This window comes from Balaenoptera physalus (genome assembly GCF_965194825.1).
Source record: "Balaenoptera physalus genome assembly, chromosome: 3".
NCBI lineage: Eukaryota > Metazoa > Chordata > Mammalia > Artiodactyla > Balaenopteridae > Balaenoptera > Balaenoptera physalus.
Genome location: NC_138890.1, coordinates 148,841,166 through 148,860,434, shown reverse-complemented (window position 1 = coordinate 148,860,434; position 19,269 = coordinate 148,841,166). Strand labels below are relative to the sequence as shown.

At 46.2% G+C, this 19,269-nt stretch overlaps 1 protein-coding gene and 1 pseudogene across 6 annotated transcripts in view; one reads left to right on the top strand and one right to left on the bottom strand.

The window, feature by feature from the left end:
* Positions 1-476: 476 nt before the first annotated feature.
* LOC309656877 (signal transducing adapter molecule 1-like) lies at positions 477-3,914 on the bottom strand (annotated as a pseudogene). The gene is made up of 3 exons: positions 2,479-3,914; positions 1,962-2,304; positions 477-1,838 (listed from the first exon to the last, which is right to left on the bottom strand). The product of its transcript is annotated as a signal transducing adapter molecule 1-like (transcript).
* A 10,563-nt stretch (positions 3,915-14,477) lies between these two features.
* The window catches only part of RAI14 (retinoic acid induced 14), a 149,266-nt gene continuing 144,474 nt past the window's right edge, over positions 14,478-19,269 (top strand). Inside the window, exon 1 of one of the 5 annotated variants that reach the window (XM_082453710.1) lies at positions 14,478-14,729. The gene's annotated coding sequence lies outside the window, so the exon portion shown is untranslated. Of the gene's footprint in view, positions 14,730-15,790; positions 15,911-19,269 lie in introns of those variants that run through there. The other 4 variants (XM_082453706.1, XM_082453708.1, XM_082453709.1 and 1 more) reach the window with 4 other exon arrangements.

Genomic DNA, 19,269 nt, shown 5'->3' with positions numbered 1-19,269 from the left:
TCCAATAATCCATGGAAATATTGTAGTGTAGCAAACAGATCCAGGGACCAGGCCTCAGAAAACTGGGGCTCCAGAATTTTTTTTTTTTTTTTACTCCAAGGAAGGTTCAGTTTAATGGGAAACTGAAACATGGACAACGTAATGCCTTCATGTACATATGCTACAGCTTTGTTCTCTTGCAGTTTAAAAGGACAGTGTAATTATCTTAAATTTACATAAGACATTATGAAACATGGTAGTTGTTCATGATTAAAATAAAACAGCAATGTCAATTAAGTGAACAGTGTTAAATATATTCACATGATCACCACCGTGATTCAAAGTGGTCACGAGTGAAGTTACACAGCGATCTATGCACACAACATCCGCCACAACGGTGCTTGCCAGTTTGACTGTTTTGCAGACCAGGTAATTTTACGAGACAAATAATCTTGCATTGATTCTTTCATATGACGAAAGGAATTAAATGTTGTAAGTAGTTTCATTCCTCTGGGGGAGGGGGAGGGGAGGACCTCTAAAAAGTCAGTGCAAATTGAAGAGAGGTCTCCCTTCTTGAATATTGGAACTTGTTGACCAAGATACGATTCCTATAAGCTGAGGATAAACAAATCTTAAGATATCAAAGAATATAACATTGTCTTTTGCATTTAGCAGATATTTGCCACAAAGAGGAATCCCAGTCCTATAGCAGGGCCTTCTGAGAGTACGGCTGCTGGGGCGGAGGTGGCTGATAGCTGCCTCCGGGCTGGGGCAGCGCTGATGTTCAAGTGTAGTTCGGCACCTGGGACAGGCTGGTCCCTGCGTTCTGGCATATGATGACGACGGGGGCGGCAGCGGCGGCAGGGGGAGGACAGTACACTGAAGCCTGGCTGGGCTACGTGCTTCCTTGAACACAACTGCCCATTGTGTTGAGGTAGGAAGCCTGAGCCTGCTGACTAGGAAGGGCTGGGCTCGCCGGCAGTGGCACTGTTGCTTGGCTGAGAGAAGACAGCTGCTCCGGGGGAAGGCTGTAGCTCTGGACGTGGCTCATCTGTGCGTTCCCTGCGACCGGGTGAGCATCACGCTGAGGAGGGCCTGGGTACAATGAGAGCCAGAAACACCGGATGACTGAATATAATCCTGCTGATTCTGTAATTTTGCACACTTGGAATACATTGGATCTTCATTCATTAACTTGGCATACAAGGACAGGGCCTCCATCACTTAACATCGAGTTCTGAATGTTCTCTATCAATATCTTCCAGCTTCTCATCAATGAGAGGTCCCATCTGGTGACACACGGCTTCAAGATGAAGTAACTCTGGAAGATCTGGTTGATCATCACTGGGGTCCGTACTTTGCAACATCTGTAGCAACTGGTCCATTTTATCTTCATCCATGTAGGCTTGTTCCGGCTCTGGTTCTATCGTTTCTACCTGAATATCATCACTAAATTGTACCACCTTCTTCTCCGTTTTAATCATTTCTGGTTCAGCAGTGAGATCTGCAGTCACAAAAGTAGAGAGGACTAACCCCATGCCTCGATGGGTTTCACCTTTCCACCAGTTGGCGTCACTGTCATCAAGAACTGTAATAATTTCTCCCGCTTTAACAGTAAGTTCGTTATCTTCAGCAGCTTCCAAGTCGTATACAGCATGAACTTTTCGGCCTTCGTGTTGGTGGTTAGTTAAGAGATTAGATGTGCTTGGATACAAACTGGAAAGGGTGGTTGACTGCTGCCTTTGTTCCTTCAGTGACAACTCAATGGCTTTCACTAAATCTTCTTCTTCTTTTTTGTTAGCCACAGTACCAGGATCTTTGCCTACCAGAACTGGGCTTGCTTTTGCTTGTTCTGCAGCCTCAATATAAAACAGAAGGCAGGATCGTGTAGTGGAAGGAACACTGGACTGAGAGTCAGGAGGCCTGTGTCCTAGTTCCAGCTCTGTCAACTACTAGCTGTGGCCCTGGGCAAGTCACTTAACCATTCTGGGTCTCAGCATCCTCATCTGAGATCCAATAGCTCGAAACATAACACCTTGTTCCTTAAGGTTCTTAACCATTGCTGATATTAGACTAAGCTGTGGATGATTCTTAAATTCATCCGTCCATTCAACCATAAGAGCCTTTAATTTTTCACACACTTTAGGATGACCCTTGCTTAATACGTTGCTTACTTCACTAGCAAAATCTCTTGAACATACTTCTAAGTGAAAATTTTTGCCACCATTTGATACACATGCTCCTAGAAAAGTCAGAGCCTGCATAGCAACATGAGGACCTTTATGGTTCACCCTCCTCATAATAGACCGAAGACAATCTTTAGGTCTGCATGGTGTCCGCTGAGGTCTGCTGCCCACAAGGCTGGACAAAAAGTGACTGAGAGCTCTACGTTGAAGGGTTCCCAAAGCTCACACAGCTGTCAGAGCTCATACCAAAGTGGACAGTCCTTGCAGCAGAGCGTTTAGGCCTTGGTGATGGGGCTACACCATCCCAAAAGACTATTCTAAATCCATCCAATAACCACCGGTGCGAGACTGACCGGCTTTATCACGGCTATCCAAAATGAGGCCCCAGTCCTCAGCAGTACTCATCTCACTGGTTGCTTTCTCGACATCCTGATCGAAGGGATTGGTGGCAAAGATAGGCATCTCCACTGCGTGTTGAGGTGTCTGCAGGGACTCCCCGTTGACACCAAGGGAGTCAGGGTGCGACCGAGGAAGGAAGGGTCCTCAGGCAAAAACAGTGACCCAGACGGACTCTCCGGGCTCCGCGACTCCTCTCCCCGACCCCCAGCTACTGCGGCAGCGGCGGCAAGAGCGGAGGAGCCGGGGCTCTAGCTTTGAGTCTGCTCCTTAGGCAAATCCCTAAAACTCTGTGTACCTTAGTTTTTTTTTACTGCACAATAGGACAGTAATTATTGCCTTACTTATTTTTTATAATGGGGGGGTAAAAAGTGTGACAGGTGTAAAAATCCTTTGTTAACTCTAAAGAGTGGTATCGATGCCAGCCACCGTGTAGCTAAGGTATATAGTATCGGGCTCCGCTTTGCAAAGAGAATGCACTTTGTTCTATACGCCTCCCGGGGCGGGGCGGCGGGGGGATCTGCCTGAGGAAGGTATCCAGATTCATTTGCAAGGATTAAACATGTACTTTTCTGGGGAACTAGCACACAGCGTATACTACCAGTATCTTCCTTCTGCGTATAAACAACATAAAACCACAGCAAAAAGCAAGGGTTGAAAAAAAACCGACACACACACACTCTTAAAATACAAATTGTGTATTTTTGCACCTTAGGAGATCAGCCTGTCTAAATATTTGTGTTCATTCAGTTCCATTGATTTTGCACCATCTGACTCTTCTGAGTTTCTTCAAGCTCTATAACAATGGTCTGAACTCCTCAGGCCAGATTCATCAGAAAAACACCTTCATCACTCTATCCTGTTGCACTTGCCCATCAGTCTCACCTTGACTGGGGAGCCTGCCCTCGATATCTCTAAGCTCCCTCTTTTGCTACTGCACCTGTGTCTTTTATCAGTGACCTGTCCCTTTGGAAAGGGCAGTGACCTTCTGTCTCTCCCACAGATGCGCCGAGGGTACCCCGGCCTCCACTTCCGCTGTGTTTGTCTGCCTTCCTATGTTACAATCCAAAAGGGTTTGTTTTGGTTTTTTCTCTCCAAGGTTTTTAAAGCTTGGCGACAAGGTGTGGGGCTTGGTTCTTCAGACCAGCATCAGGGCTGGGAACTTGTTAAAAAGGCAGAATTTCAAGCCTTTCTTCCGACCTACTGAATCAGAACCTACTTTTTCAAGAGATCTCAGGGGATTCAGACGCACATTAAAGTTTGAAAACCAGGGCTTCCCTGGTGACGCAGTAGTTAAGAATCCGCCTGCCAATGCAGGGGACACGGGTTTGAGCCCTGATCCGGGAAGATCTCACATGCTGCGGAGCAACCAAGCCCGTGCGCCACAACTACGAGCCTGCACTCTAGAGCCCGCGAGCCACAATTACTGAGCCCATGTGCTGCAAGTACTGAAGCCCACGCACCTAGAGCCCGTGCTCCTCAACAAGAGAAGCCACCGCAATGAGAAGCCCACGCACCGCAACAAAGAGTAGCCCCAGCTCACTGCAACTAGAGAAAGACCACATGCAGCAATGAAGACCCAAGGCAGCCAAAAAAATAAAAGAAAAGAAAGAAAGAAAATAAAGAAAAATTTTTAAAAAGTTTGAAAGCACTGTTTTAAAAATCATCATACTGAAAGAACATTTTTAAACCAATAATTTGCAAATGTACTGTGTATAAGAGTCCCTTGGGATGCTCCTTAAACATGCAGATTTTCTGATCCACCCAATGGAGAACCTGAGTCAGTATTTCTGTGGACAGATTAGTGCAGAGGCCACACTTGGAGAAACTCACTTTCAAACAGAAAAAGTAGAGCGTCTTCACTGTGCTTTTCATCAGTGGAAGGTGTTTCTAGCATGTTAGGGTGATTCGCTTCTGACACACTTGTCGAGGTATAAGGGCAGTAAATTTCGGGGGTTTTTCCCTTTCAGAAACCTCCTAGATTCCTTCATCGAGGCTCACAGGTGTTCAGACTTCTTCCTCAAGTTTTCCCAGGGGCAACTGTAGCCATCCCAACTTTACCTGGCTCACGTGTGCTTTCACCTCTGCTTTCCGCAGTGTGTACTTGGGGAAGAGGGGCCCAGCGTGCATTAGACCACCTGCCCAGAAAGCAAGTGAGCATCTCCTCAGTACAGTCCTTCTGCCTTGACTCTGATGGGCAGGGATATGTCACTCTTCTCTCTGTACCTGCTACCAGAGAGGATGAAAGATAATGGTATTTAAAACATGGGGGAAATCTCTCTTAAATGGCTATTTTATTAGATCCCTGTCACTCGATTTCCTCCCATCTTCCTGCAGCCAGAATGTGCTCACAAACCCCTGTCCAAGCTGAATATTCAGACTGGGTTCAAATTCTAACCCTGGTGTTTTCTTACTATGTGACCTTCAGCAACTTTCTTAAGCTTCCCTGATCTATTTCCTCATCTCTAAATGGAAATAATAAGAGCATATACCCCAGAAGGTTGTTGTGAGGATTTTCAGAGTTAATGCTTGCCAAGTATTGTTCTACGTTTGCTGCAAAATAAGCATTGATAAATTTTAACATATTATCAAAAAAGATGCTTTGGCAGAGATAGCTAGATGCCTACCTATGGTGAACTGGTACTTTGCTGGTCCCCTGTGAACCCTGCTTCCTGGATTTTATGCCTTTGTGTAATTGCTTCCCACTTTGACTTTGGATTTGGCCAGGCCATGAGCTTTGGCCAATGGGACCATGGCAAGAATGGTATAAGTGGAGGCTTGATAAGCACTTGCACATTGAGGTGCATGCCCTCAGAACGTTCCTTCTTGGAACCCAGCCACCAGTCCGTGAGGAAGCCCAAGACACCATGCGAAGGAGAACCAGTATCTCAGCCAACAATCCCTAGCTGACCTCCAGCCAGGGACCAACACTAACCACCGGCTCTAGGAGTGAGACCATTTCAGGTTATTTGGCCATTCCAGAACCACCTGGTCAACCCACAGAATCATGAGAAATAATAGGTAATATTGTTGTTGCTGTTTGAAGCCACTAAGTTTTGAGGTTGTTTGTCTCACAGCAACAGATAAACCCAATATCCATTCTCCCCATTTCCACATTAGCAGAACCCCAATTTTATTTCATGTACAATGTACCCAGCAAAAAAGTCTGTGTTTCCTTCCCTTCCTTTCAGAGGGGGCTGGCCATGTGATACAGTTTTGACCAATAAAATTAAGAAGTTGGGTGGGGCTTTCGGAAGATCTCCCTAAGAGGGGCGGGCCACACTGGCTGTCCACTCTTCCCCTTCTGCCTGCTTGGAACACAGAATGGACGCTGTAGGCAGGTAAGCTGTCTTCTGACAATGAGGGGAAAATCTAGAGAATCACAGAGACCTCAGACCTGACAACCTTGAGCCACTGATCTAAATAAAGCAACTTTTCAGAATACGAGAAAAACAAGCCCCTATTTTGTTAAAGCCACTGTTACCTCATAACAGGCACCATTATCACTGTAACAGGCAGCTGATTCCAATGCTCATGATGTTTCAGTCACATTATTTACTAGCGCGGAAGCTGCGTAGTATAGTCATTTTCAATCCAGGCTGCACTCTAGAATTGGAATCTCTGTGGGTGGAGGTGGGTTTACTTATATTTTGGTTCCCATAGCACACTGCTTCATAATAGTTCAGCAGAATAGTACGCCTCGCATTTTCAAGGGCACAGCTTGCCTGGCAACATGGCTTGGCAAAGCCACAGAATAGTGCTAAAGAGCTAGAAAGCAACATGAAGGCATTTGCTGTTTTCTTTTGATGACTCTTTGCCCATGTATGCCTAAGGTCATCTCTCCAAATAGGTTGGAGGTCAAGGACATCTCATATTTCTTTTTACTATGTGTGTTCAATGTTGTACCTTACATATTAGCCAATAATTTTCCATAAAGATTTAGCAAATTGTGCCCTAGAAGTGTTTAAACTATATCCTATGACATTTTTTAGGTTAATTATTTATATTATCTATTTAGCTCTTACTCTGTGCCAGGGAACTATTGTACAAGCTTCAATGTATTAATTATTTAATTTCCAAAATATCTCAAAAGGCAGGCACTAATATTATCCCCATTTTGCAGATGAGGAAACTGAGGCCAAGAGACATTAAGTGATCTGCCCCAAATTGCACTAGTAAATGGAGAAGCCAGGGCTCAACACACAACCTGACAGTATTTCTTCTTTTTTGTTTTTTTAAAAAAAACTCTCTCATTTCTCATCTTTACTCCATGTTTGAAAACGAAGAGAAAAGAAGAGGTCAATCATGATTGCTGCCCAGTAGCTGACAAATGCTTTGGGCTGAGAAGCCCACTCTCCAGGCCACGCGGGGAGGGCTCCTGCCCAGATACAGCTTCTCTGTTCTCACTGGTCTTCTGCAGGTCTGGCCTCACACACAATATTCTAAAATTTCCCCAAGATGCCTCTCCAACCTCGAATTGCTTTCCATCCCTCTGAACCGAACATGCAAATAAGAATGCGCAGACTTGAAACAGAAGGCAGTGTGGTCAGGGAGTTGAACTGGGATGAGAGGGAACACACTGAATGTTCTCATGATTTACGTTTCTTTTTTTTTTTTTTTTTTTAAATGGAACGCATCTCATTCTAATAACTTAGAGTTATTTATACTCCCCAAAGCTTGTAAGCTCCTTAAGGGAAAGATTCCACTTTTTTTTTTTTTAATTTTTATTTATTTATTTATTTATTTATGGCTGTGTTGGGTCTTCGTTTCTGTGCGAGGGCTTTCTCTAGTTGTGGCAAGCGGGGGCCACTCTTCATCGCGGTGCGTGGGCCTCTCATTATCACGGCCTCTCTTGTTGCGGGGCACAGGCTCCAGACGCGCAGGCTCAGTAATTGTGGCTCACGGGCCTAGTTGCTCCGCGGCATGTGGGATCTTCCCAGACCGGGGCTCGAACCCATGTCCCCTGCATTGGCAGGCAGATTCTCAACCACTGTGCCATCAGGGAAGCCCCTGATTTACGTTTCTTAATATGAGCGTGTTATGATGGATGTGAATGGAGAGTCCTCTTATGGCACACAGTTTAAATGCAATGTTTTAAAATACTTGCTGGAAGCCCACAAAGCAAATATGAGACCCACTCAGACCTCCACCTCTTTGTCCCAGAGACTTGGGTGTTTTGGTGGCAAATTTCCCAGACTAACTCTATGCTGACCTGGTTTTCCCAAAGGGCCTCCAAAACTCCCTTCCTTGTTACATAATTCAAAAGGACAAACTCCCCTCTACTTGGCCAGTGGTGACCTCGGTATCCTTAACACCAGAACCTGGCCCTCCTCCCTTTTATTGGTCTATTATTGTGAAGTCAGTTTGTCATCTTGGCATTTGTGTCCTGAAGGTTGTGGGAACCCACGGCAGGCAGTCACCATGGCCTCTTTCCCTGCTTCTGCTGGCTTCTGTGCCCCTTCCCCATCCCACATCAGCTCTGGGGAAGGACTCTTCACAGACATCTTTCTGGCTCCCCTCTGGTTGTGCCTCTCTCTTCCAGCATGACATAGGATAGTCAGGAACATTTTCATGGCCTTAATCTTCCTGTTCTGAAACTCAAACAGGAAATCTAGAACAAAAAGTTACAGGACTCTCCTTGAAGTAGGTGAAGGAAGAATGATAACTTGACCTTAGAAGAACCTCCACCTTGAATGTGAGAAACCTGCTTACGGCACATATTTAGATCACTGAGGAATTTGTATTAAGGCAAAGCAAACAAGGGGTTTGTGGAATTTTGTTAAATTATCTTCACTGTAGTGTAGTTGTATATCTTAAGCACGAACAGTCTGCCGTAGAAAGTGTCTCTTAAAAATGTGTTCTCTCGCAAAGTCAAAAGACAAATTTTGAAAACAAGAAGCAAACTACTTCACGTCATCTTCTAAGGATTTTAAAGAAAGCAATAAAAATGGAAACATGAAAATGAATAACAGAAGCCAAATGGCTACCAAGCCTTTGAAAAACATAAACAAGAAGCCGTAACAGATGCGAAATAACTCATCAGCCAAAGTAGGACATAGATGTGTTATGGGTGCACTATTTGGATAAGGAAGAAACACGAATTAAAATACCTCATAAGCAGAAGTTCGTCTCAACAAAGAGGACAAAAATCTGGAGCTCAGCTTTAATGCCATGACAGAAAACAAGTGGACCAGGCCAACAAAAACAGTGGCTTGTTTTAGAATCACTCTATCAGGAGATCATTCTGGAGCATCAATTTTTGTAAGGTCCATTGCAAGAACCGCCCCACCCTCTTCACCTAATCTCACTTTACTTGCGATGCTAAATCAAGATCCAGATGCTGCAGGCACGGCTGGGACACCCAAGACAGCCAAGGTCCCACTTGTTGATAATCTAAGGAGGGAGTATAAAATACCAGTGCCTGGGCCCCATACCAGACCACTTTAACCGGTATTCTAAGGCATGAGGCCAAGGCAATTGGTGATTTTTAATGGCAGGTGATCCTAAGGGGCTGCTAAGATTGTTACCCATGGCAGAGGAAGCCAGAAAAGCTGCTACTGGCACATTTGTGGAAGGACATGCCATGTTATTGCTTCTGACTGTGGAGCTTTGTGAAAGACCCTGCTCTTAGCCTTTTTTTTTTTTTAAAGGAACAACCTTTTGTTTTTTTGTTTTTTTAAAATCTTATTTATTTATTTATTTATTTTTGGCTGTGTTAGGTCCTCGTTTCTGTCTGAGGGCTTTCTCTAGTTGTGGCAAGCGGGGGCCACTCTTCATCGCAGTGCACGGGCCTCTCACCATCGCGGCCTCTCTTGTTGTGGAGCACAGGCTCCAGACGCGCAGGCTCAGTAGTTGTGGCTCACGGGCCCAGCCGCTCCGCGGCATGTGGGATCCTCCCAGACCAGGGCTCGAACCCGTGTCCCCTGCATTGGCAGGAAGATTCTCAACCACTGCGCCATCAGGAAAGCCCTGCTCTTAGCCTTTTGATAATCAACTGCCTCATTGATGTTTGTGAGCTCCTCACAATGCCCTCCTCCACGGCCTCAATGGCAGATATTTTCTGGAATTTCTGACATGCACAGCAGAACAACCAATGTGGCACATGGCTGGCTCTTTGGATTATCTTAAAATGCTCCTTCCAAGAAAGGAGAGGCCAAGAAGATTGAGTTTTTGGTATTTGTTCCAAGGTGATGACACCTGGGTTCTCATCTTCTCTTATCCAGTCCTCCGCCAGAACGGGGAGAAGTAGTGAGATCAATATGAGAGTCGTTTATAAACAGAGGTGGCCTGAAAGCAATACGACATGGCGATTAAGAGGCCCTCTCTGGAGTCGGGCATCCCAAACCTCGATTCTTGGCTCCATTCTTTCTGGTTCTAGGATTTGGACAAGTTGCTGGATCTATTTAAAGCTCAGTTTCTGCACTGTAAAAACAGGATAATACTCTGTCCAAGTTGCTGTGAGAATTAAGGAAAACGGCATCTACTAAATCCTCTGTCCATATTTAGCTCTTGAGCAGACAGTGGTGCACAGCAGTTAAGAGTGAAGGCTCGAGAGCTGGACTGCCCTGATTTGAATCCCAACACTACTACTTCCCAGCTGTGTGACTTTGGGCAAGTTACTTAATCTCTCTGTGCCCCAGTTCCCTCATATGCCCAAAGGGGATAATAATGGTACTTATAGGTTTGATGTAAGGATTAACTTGACCTAACATTAGGTGGGCCTGACATCTCAGTTTGCTCAGGACAGTTCCAGTTTATGCCTTTTGTCCGGTATCCTGGCTGGTTTAGCATTTGCCTGCTCTACTTCACTCTCAGAAGTGTCACAGATTGTATAATTAAGTATATGACCACCATAGTTAATGTATATATCACTTAGAAGAGTGCCTGGTACACAGTAGATGCTAAGTGTGTGTTAGCTGCTAATATTAGCCCCCATAGCAGTGCTATCCAATAGAAATACAATGTAAGCCAGATAGTAATTTTAAAATTTTCTACTTAGCTACATTTTAAAAAGCAAAAAGAAATAACTGAAATTAGTGTCTATAATATATTTAACCTAATATATCCAAAATATCAGCATTTCAATGTGTAATCAATATAAAAATTATTTGTGAGATATTTTTCTTTTTTAGTCTTTGAAATTTGGTGTGTATTTTGCATTTACTGCACATCTCAATTTGGACTAGTGACATTTCACATGCTCAGTAGCCTAGTAGCGTAGTGACATTTCAGGTGTTCACACGTGGCTAGTGGCTGCCGTACTGGACAGCACAGTTCTGCAGACTTTCCATTCCTCATTGGAGATGATGGGCCAGACAGTCTTAAGACCTTCTCAGGTCTGTAGTGTCAAGGTTCAGATGCTTAGCTTCTCTGCCATACTCCTGCAATCGGGGCTCTGATGCAGGGCTGCGGAATGTATTTTTACCAAACATCTTAGCCTCCCCTCCCCATCAGGTGCCCAAGGTCACTGAGAAGGAAAGGGTAGTAACCTACCCTTGGAGAAATTTCTGCTGGCTTCCTGGCAAGTGGAGAAACCATGGGCTAATCAGTGTTTGCATGCTACTTTATTACTATGGTCTTACTAAATTATGAAAAGCAATGCCACACGTATTAATTTCTCCCATGTCACAGTTTCCTCCTATTTGGAAACATCGTCAAGAAAACACAAAAGGTGGTTTTGCTATGAATATTTGGCCTTTTCCCCGTAGATGATCTCTCTCCAACCTTCTGATTGTGTTTTTGTTCCATTCTCTGGACTGGGTCCAATATCACCACATTCCTCTAAATTATGCTGCCTCTCACTAGACCCAGAAATGCAGTCAGATCCTGACCAAACACCAAAGAGCGAGGGGTACTTTTTGACTCTGGTACTTTTCGGCTATCTCTATCTCCTCCTTCAGGGACAGTTTCTTTTTATCCCAACAAGTCTTAGCTTTGGTTTCTCAAACTTAAGAAGGTTTTAATCTGGGGAGAACTGATATGGGTGAGAGATGGAGCAAGAAAGAAGAAATGTAATATTATTTAATTTCAAAAATGAAAATTGAGCCCTACCAATTGATGAATTTCATTTATGGATCCTGCTAAGTACTGGATAGCAACACTATTAGGACCTGCTAGAACAGACCCTTTGCCATAACATGTGGGGACAACGTTGCTCGTGAAGGCTCTTCAAACTAAGAGAATGGTCTTAGGATGTTAGAGGCCACGTAATTCAACGTTCTCTTTTACTGATTGGGAAAGTGGGCCAGGCGAGATTCAAACACGTGGTGCAGTTCAAATGGCAAGTTAGTCAAACACCAGGGTCGGGAAACCTGGTCCCCTGGCTCTTATTACTCCTAGTATTGCACATCACACCACAGTTGCTTTGATCTGGGGGTACTTCTCCTACTGAAATTCAACATGCTGTTCATCCCCAAAAGGTTCTACCAACTTTATGCAGTTTATGTGGTCATTTTATCCTTGCTTCCATCTCTCAAACCCTTTCACGTGGGTCAGCTCTCCATCCAAGCGTGGTGTTCAATGTATCCTGAACCCAATTAGCACTTTCTAAAAGGCCTGGGCAATAAAACCACTTGGTGGTCAAGTATGGGTGTTCAACCCCATACTTGACCACCAATCTCCCTGCAGGTGGCAGAATGTCAGCTGTGGTCTGAAGCAGGTGGTTTGAGTTTCAGCGGAGGGTGGGAGCTGGTAAAGGGTCTTGGCACATGGATTAACTATGAGTCCTTCCGTCCACAACCATCTCTCACCCAGACTAATGTAGATGGTGGGATTATAAATTAAGGAGAATAGTGGCGGGGTGGTGGTGGTGGTGGTGTGATGAATTGGGAGATTGGAATTGACATATATACACTAATATGTATAAAATGGATAACTAATAAGAACCTGCTGTATAAAAAAATAAATAAAATTCTAAAATTTAAAATAAATAAATAAATTAATTAATTAAGGAGAATAAGTACACAAGCCACCTATGGGAGCCACAGGACTGACAGGGGCCTACCGGCCCCCAAGCAGGTAGCTGGGACAGGGCCTGGCCATGTAGAAGAGAAAAAAAAAAAAAGAAGAGGGACAGGGCCCCTATGAATAAAAGGCTGATGACCCTGCCTTACACAGTTTTGTTTGATATTTTAACTCCTTCAGCTACAGAATACACACATGTTAACTTTCCAAAGCAGCACAGTACACCCTGTACCCCGTTCCAATGCCCACCTTGCCGGCTGCCACCACTTGAATGAGACTGACCTGCTGAAAGGGGAACAGAAAACTCACACGTGGCAGTATTGTTCCCGATAAATACCCTACGCTACACCATTCATATGAACTGCAATGAAAAACTGTATTGTGGAAATTGCCAGCACTAAACCAAAAAGAAGTTTACCAGTTCACGTGTCTTTTAGAGGGTGATTTGAGAGGGATAAAAGACAGGGAGAGGAGTGTACATCTTGCTTTAAACGTGCTCTTCATCACTTCTCTAAGGAATCTCTGACCTATGATTTAGGAAGGGAAGACCATGCAACCAGTTACACAGCTTTTGCTCTCTGTTTGATAAGTCACCTGTTAAAGCTAAGACAGGCTGTTCCCTTGGCTTGGCCATGGGTGGGGGAGACATGGGTACAGACGAAGTCTGACCTGGGGTCGTGGAGATCTGACCAAGACATTATAAACTGAACTCAGGTTAATTTCAGTTTTGTTGGAATTAAAAAAAAAATCAATTGATTGAGTCGATCTCACCAAAAAAAGGACTCATACCACTTATTTATTCTAGAAAACTTCCTGCCCTGTGCAAAGGACATAGAGCTAACAGGGGGAACACAGGGGCTTTGGTGAATAAAGACTTCTTTTTTTAACATCTTTACTGGAGTATAATTGCTTTACAATGTTGTGTTAGTTTCTGCTGTATAACAACATGAATCAGCTGTATGTATACGTGTATCCCCATATCCCCTCCCTCTTTAGCCTCCCTCCCACCATCCCTATCCCACCCCTCTAGGTTGTCACAAAGCACCGAGCTGATCTCCCTGTGCTATGCGGCTGTTTCCCACTAGCTATCTATTTTACACTTGGGAGTGTATATATGTCCATGCCACTCTCTCACTTCGTCCCAGTTTACCCTTCCCCCTCCCCATGTCCTCAAGTCCATTCTCTACGTCTGTGTTTTTATTCCTGTCCTGCCCCTAGGTTCATCAGAAGACTTTTTAAGCCACAGCTGGTTAACATGATCGAAATGAGCGGCAAAGCCGTCCCAAATTTAATGGGAGGTGGAGAGCTTTGAAATCCTTGGAACTACAGGAGGAGCCCATCACGATTCAAACGCCGGGCTCAGCGGGCTGGGGAAGGGAGAGGGGCTGTCGGCGCCTCCTTTGCATCCCACACCCTGCAGGGAGGGCGTTCCCCATGGTGCCTCTCAGTTCAGACAGTAGGTTTCTCCTTCCTAACTCTCCGAGCAATACTTAACGCTGGTAGTTTTCTCCTGCCACCTGATGAGCGTTACCGAACATATTCCAACCAACTGGTTCAGTCCAGAGACTACGAGCATGTTCCAGTTTACTTTCTGTTCAGTAATTTTGGAAAACATGACCGATTTGATTCTGGTTAGAAAGCGCTTGGATCAGCGACTTTAAAACACCCCACGACCGCAAACGACTTTGGACGTTAACCAGAAATGCATACTATTCAGGATCTCATCCGTCCTAAACCCTGGGGTCAGAGCACCGGTGGTTTCCATTAACTTCAGGTGATGATGATGAAAGATCCACGGGGGAGAATCCCACGATCCGTCGAAAACTAAAAGCAAGCCGCGGACGCCCAGGGCGCGCGGGCTGGGAGTACCTCCCGCAGGTCCGGATCACCTGACTCGCGGAATTTGGGGCCGCGCGGGGTGGAAGGGGAGGGGAACGGTTAGCACCTCCCTTCCCGCTCCCGCGGGATCCGGGTCGGCGGGGGCCGGCGCCGGGCGGCCACGTGGTGGTGCTGCCCCCGCCCCGCCCCGCCGGCCCAGCCCGGGAGCCGCGGCGCCCACTGACCCCCGCAGCGGGGGAGGAGGAGGGACCGAGGCGCAGGAAGCGGAGCAGGAAGCGAGCCCGGCGGCCGCGTTTTCCTGGGGAAGCGGCGGGCGGGGTGGCGCAGCCAGCGGGGCCCGGGAGCCGCCGCCGCCGCCTAGATGGGGTGAGTGCGCGGCGCCGAGAGTCGGGAGGCTCCCCGGAGCGGGCTCCCGGCCTCCGGTACCCGCCTTTGTGTCTGGGATTCGGACGAGGGAGGCGGCCAGGAGGCGCGGACGGCGCGCCGGCGGAGTGGCTTGGCGGGGTGGCAGCGAGGGTCCCGCCACCCGTCCCCTGTCCCCGCCGGCCGCCCACTGTCTGCTGAGGGCAGACTGAGAAACACAGGAAGAGGAGGATGGTGGGCGTCAGAGCAGAAAGGGAGGACGAGCCAAGTTAGGAGCGGGGTTTTCTCCTCCCGGGCCCCGCGACTCGCAGGCCGGCTGGGGCAGGGGTGGGTGCGGCGGGAGCGCGGGTGGGAATGAATGACCGGTCCCTGGCAGGGCGTTCTGGGTGCCCCGCGTCGGCTCCCTGTCCCACCTGCCTGGCCCGCCTGCGTCTGGCTCCCCCCGATCCCCGCTTCAGGGCTCGACCCGCCTCCGCGCTGAACTTGGAGGAGCTGGGGAGGAAGGCGCGAGCGGGAGACTCGGAGGGCTCGGCGACCGAGCGTCCGCTATTGTTCTTTTTCTGACTCCGGGAGCCCTCCGCTGGCCCAGGGGTGCTGGCAGGGCCACTCCGGGCCTGCGACTGACCCCGCTCCCCGTCCTGCCTGTCCTTTTCCCCACCGCAGCTCCGAGGAGGGCCGGGAGGAGAGATGCTGGAGTTCGGGCAGCTTTTGGGACTTTGGGAGGAGGGAGGATGTGGAGCCGCGCGCGAGAGGGGCGCCCGCCCGCCATCTACCCCAACCTCTGCCCAGGAGGGTGGGTACCCTCCCTAACCCACCCTCCCTAACCCACCCTCCCTTCGCTGCTGGCTCGGCAGGTTTTTGTGCCCGCGGTTTAGTTTCTGCAGTTTGCAGAGTACATCTGCTCACCCCGGGCTCACGCTCTCCCTTGCGTTTGGACCTCGTCCCCCGCTTTTGTGGAGGGGGGTGGGCCTCAGAGCCGGGAGAGACAGCAGACGCGGCAGACGCAGCTCAGGGGAAAGTGGAGGCGCTGCAAGTGATCTCCCAGCGCCTGGGCTCTATAGCCAGGCTTGGGCTTCTCCAAGGAGCCCAGCTCAGCGCAACTTTGTTTCCAGTGATTGGGGCACATCTGCGGGCTCAAGGCCGCCCACCTGAACCAGCGGCTTCCCTTGGCCACAGGCTCACAGGTGACTTAGATGGGTTTCTTTTTTCCTTCCGCGGGAGGAGACTACCGAGCGCCCTGCCAATTCTCTGGAGAATGTCATCTCAAGACCGTCAGGGCCTGGCAGAGGGAGGAATTGGTTTTACTGATCAGTGAGACTTAAAAGAAGCTCATCTTAGCAAGGAGAGTCTCACCTCCTTGAGGTCTGAACAAAGTTGGAAAAGAGAGAGTGTATCACAAGGAGGCTGGAGTTTGATTGCTCTGTCCCCAGCCTGCAGAGTCGTTGTTTACAGGTGTGGCTGGGAGTTTTATTACTGATGGATGTAATCAGATCATCCTTTCTTAATGATGCTTACTTAACCAGTGTCATATTTTTTCCCTTCCGCTTGTAAGATAATAGATTTTATGTGAGGAAATTTCTCCAGTTCTTGTAATTTTTAACCAGTGCTTGCAGAACTTGGATTGGGAGAGGTGCTCCCATTCTGGGCTGTCTCCATGCATTGAAATGCTTCAGTAATGAATGTATTGTCTCATTTACACTCCATAGATGTGTTTTTATGGCTTTTTGGGGGGAGGGAGGGAGGGTTATAACCCTGATGAAAAATCTTATTACTATTATCTGTGAAATTGAAATAACGTAATGGATGCTGGGCCCTGGAGATTCAATGGGGATGTGATGTAGTGACCCTGCCTGCTAGTAGTGTATCTGACAACGAAGCTCTGTCTCCAGACTGCCACTTCCATAGCATCTTTGAGGCAGGCACACCTAGTATCACTCACCTTTTAAAGGTGAAGAACCTGAGCGGTGCAAGTTAGGGGAACTCGGCCTTGGAGTCACTGGAATGTGATGAAGGAGCTTTGTCTGTCTCTCTGTTCCTTCCTTTTTTTCCAAATAAAAGTAGGAAAAATTTCAAACATACCTAAAGGGAACATAACATAGTAAGGCTTCCATTTTTCCACTACTTATGTTTGAGTTCCTAATCTTTCCATACTTGCTTCATATCCCGCCCCCCCCCCCCGCCCCGCCCCGGCCCTTAAAAATAAACTGTAACTGAAATATTTTATCCATCCTTCCTCCTCTGCCTCCATCCTCAGGTAACCACTAATGTGAAGTCAGTCTACAGAGTGCCCAAAGGTGTTTGGTACTTCGGTATTACATATCCGCAAACTGTATCCGAGAGCTTGTGTGTTTAACATTTTACTTAAATGGCATGATTCTATATACACACGGCTTGCATTTTTAAATTTGTCATTATGTGTTTGAGGTACATGTAGATCTTATTTACTTTAGCTGCTACAGAGAATTCTAGTGTATGAATAAATTATAGCATACTCTTTTCCTCACCAAGAGAAAATTTGAGTTTCCGGTTTTTCACTGTTACACTTTTTCTGCAGAGGACAGTTGATCTTTCCCACTTTTTACTGTACAGTGCTGCAGTCAACATCTGAGACATGTTTCCTTGAGTAGTTTCTTTGTTACACACCTATACATTTGATTGCTGGGTAGTGAGATCTAGGTAATGATGCATTTAGTATTCCTTCCTCAGCAATATGTAGGGTGTATGTAGGGTCTCTCTTGGTTATTTGCTGAATGAAAAGTGAAATTGATCAATTTTTAGCTCTAAGAGTGTTAGTTGGCTGGATTCTTTAGTTTTTTCAATTAAAAAAAAATAAAGAGTGCCTCTTAATTATAAAGTTGGAGCATGAGACAGAAGTGTGGGGCTGAGTTTGGGATACTAGTGCTGAAGCCTTTTCTTGGCCAGTCACTGGTGGTGTAACCCTGGATTACTCACTGTACCTTCTCTTCCTCATTTCTTCAGACTTGGAAAGATTAAGGGGCTTGAGTATGCATTTACAAAGGCACATTCCTGCTCTAAGTGTGTATGAAAATATGGCTGTGTTCATGACATTTTGCCCTGAATTGTAACCTCATAATCTGGAAGCAGTTCAAGGCATTTAAACCCATTGGTTTCCTCATTATTCCTTCAAATTGCCAGGCACACTCCTGTCTCAGAGCCATTGCATTTACTGTTCCCACTCTCTGGACTGCTCTTCCCCTAGATGTCTCCAGGGCTGTGCCCCTCAACCCTAAGGCTGGGTCATGAGTTCCTCACCCCAGGGACAACATTTCAGCTCTTCACTTAGACATCACCTTCTCAGCCCATCTTCCCTGGCCGCCCCCTTCCAGCATGTCCTGCTGCTCTTTTCTCCTTTATTTATTTGTTCAGCCATTTATTTATTTATTTATTTATTTGACCAGGGGTCGAACCCGGGCCCCCAACAGTGAAAGCACCAGTTCCTAACCACTGGACACAGAGAATTCCCTTTTCTCCTTTATTTTCTTCCATGGCACTTAATTGCCTTCAAACTTGCCAGAAGTTTGTATTACTTTGGTTCATATTAGTAGTATGTCTGTCCTTACTAGAATATGTGCTCCAGGAAGACAGGGGTTTTGTCTCTTTTTGTTTACTGTTGAATCCCTAGCGTCTAGAACATTGTTGACGTACCGTAAGTACTCACATGTTTGCTGAATGAAAGAATTTCATGCTTTTTTGTTGTGATTTTTCTACTTAGAATTTCTCCTAGCACATATTGGATATCCTAAATGGTGCTGGCTCTTCTCCCAGCTGTAATTGAGTGCCCCAGATGTCATATTTACAGGTTCCATCAGGATAAAAACACAGGTTCTTATACGCAAAGCACTTTATTTAAATCTGTGTGATCTATCCCACAAAGCACTTGTGTCTTCATATTTTTCTGCAGCATTTACCTAAACCTGAATTCAGAAGAAAACATAAGTAACACGGTGCTCAGAAGCACACCCATCTTTCCGTTTCTTGGTACCTTAGCTTTCCCACATTTTAAATGTGGAAGATGTATAAACAAGTGATGTTCATTCTCCATTCCATACAGGATCCAAACAGACTAGAAATGGTCTCGAGTAACACCCACCACACTGAATTTCTAAGAATAGAAAGTGCATTTCTCAGAATTGTTGCAGAGGGTTTACTCATCATTGCTCTGATTTTGTGCATTCATCCTGAGGTGTTGTTTTCTTTTTTCTGTGGTTGGGGGGAATGGTGACCTTAATCTGAAGATCCAGGAGAAACCAGTATATATAGTAGTGTACCCAGAAATACTTAAAAACTGTCACATCATAAAATCCTTAACTCATGGTACTGAAAACATTCACTGTTAGTGCCGTGCATTATTTTGCTAAAAGACAACTGGATTTCCTCTATGTAGGAGAAATGATGAATATAGGAGTTGACAAAACAAAGCTGAATATATCAAAGGCCTCTTGGGTATGTTTTAAATAAGTGATAGGGAAAAGGATTCTAGATTTTTTCCCCCATTATTTATTTATATAGGTATATGATACTG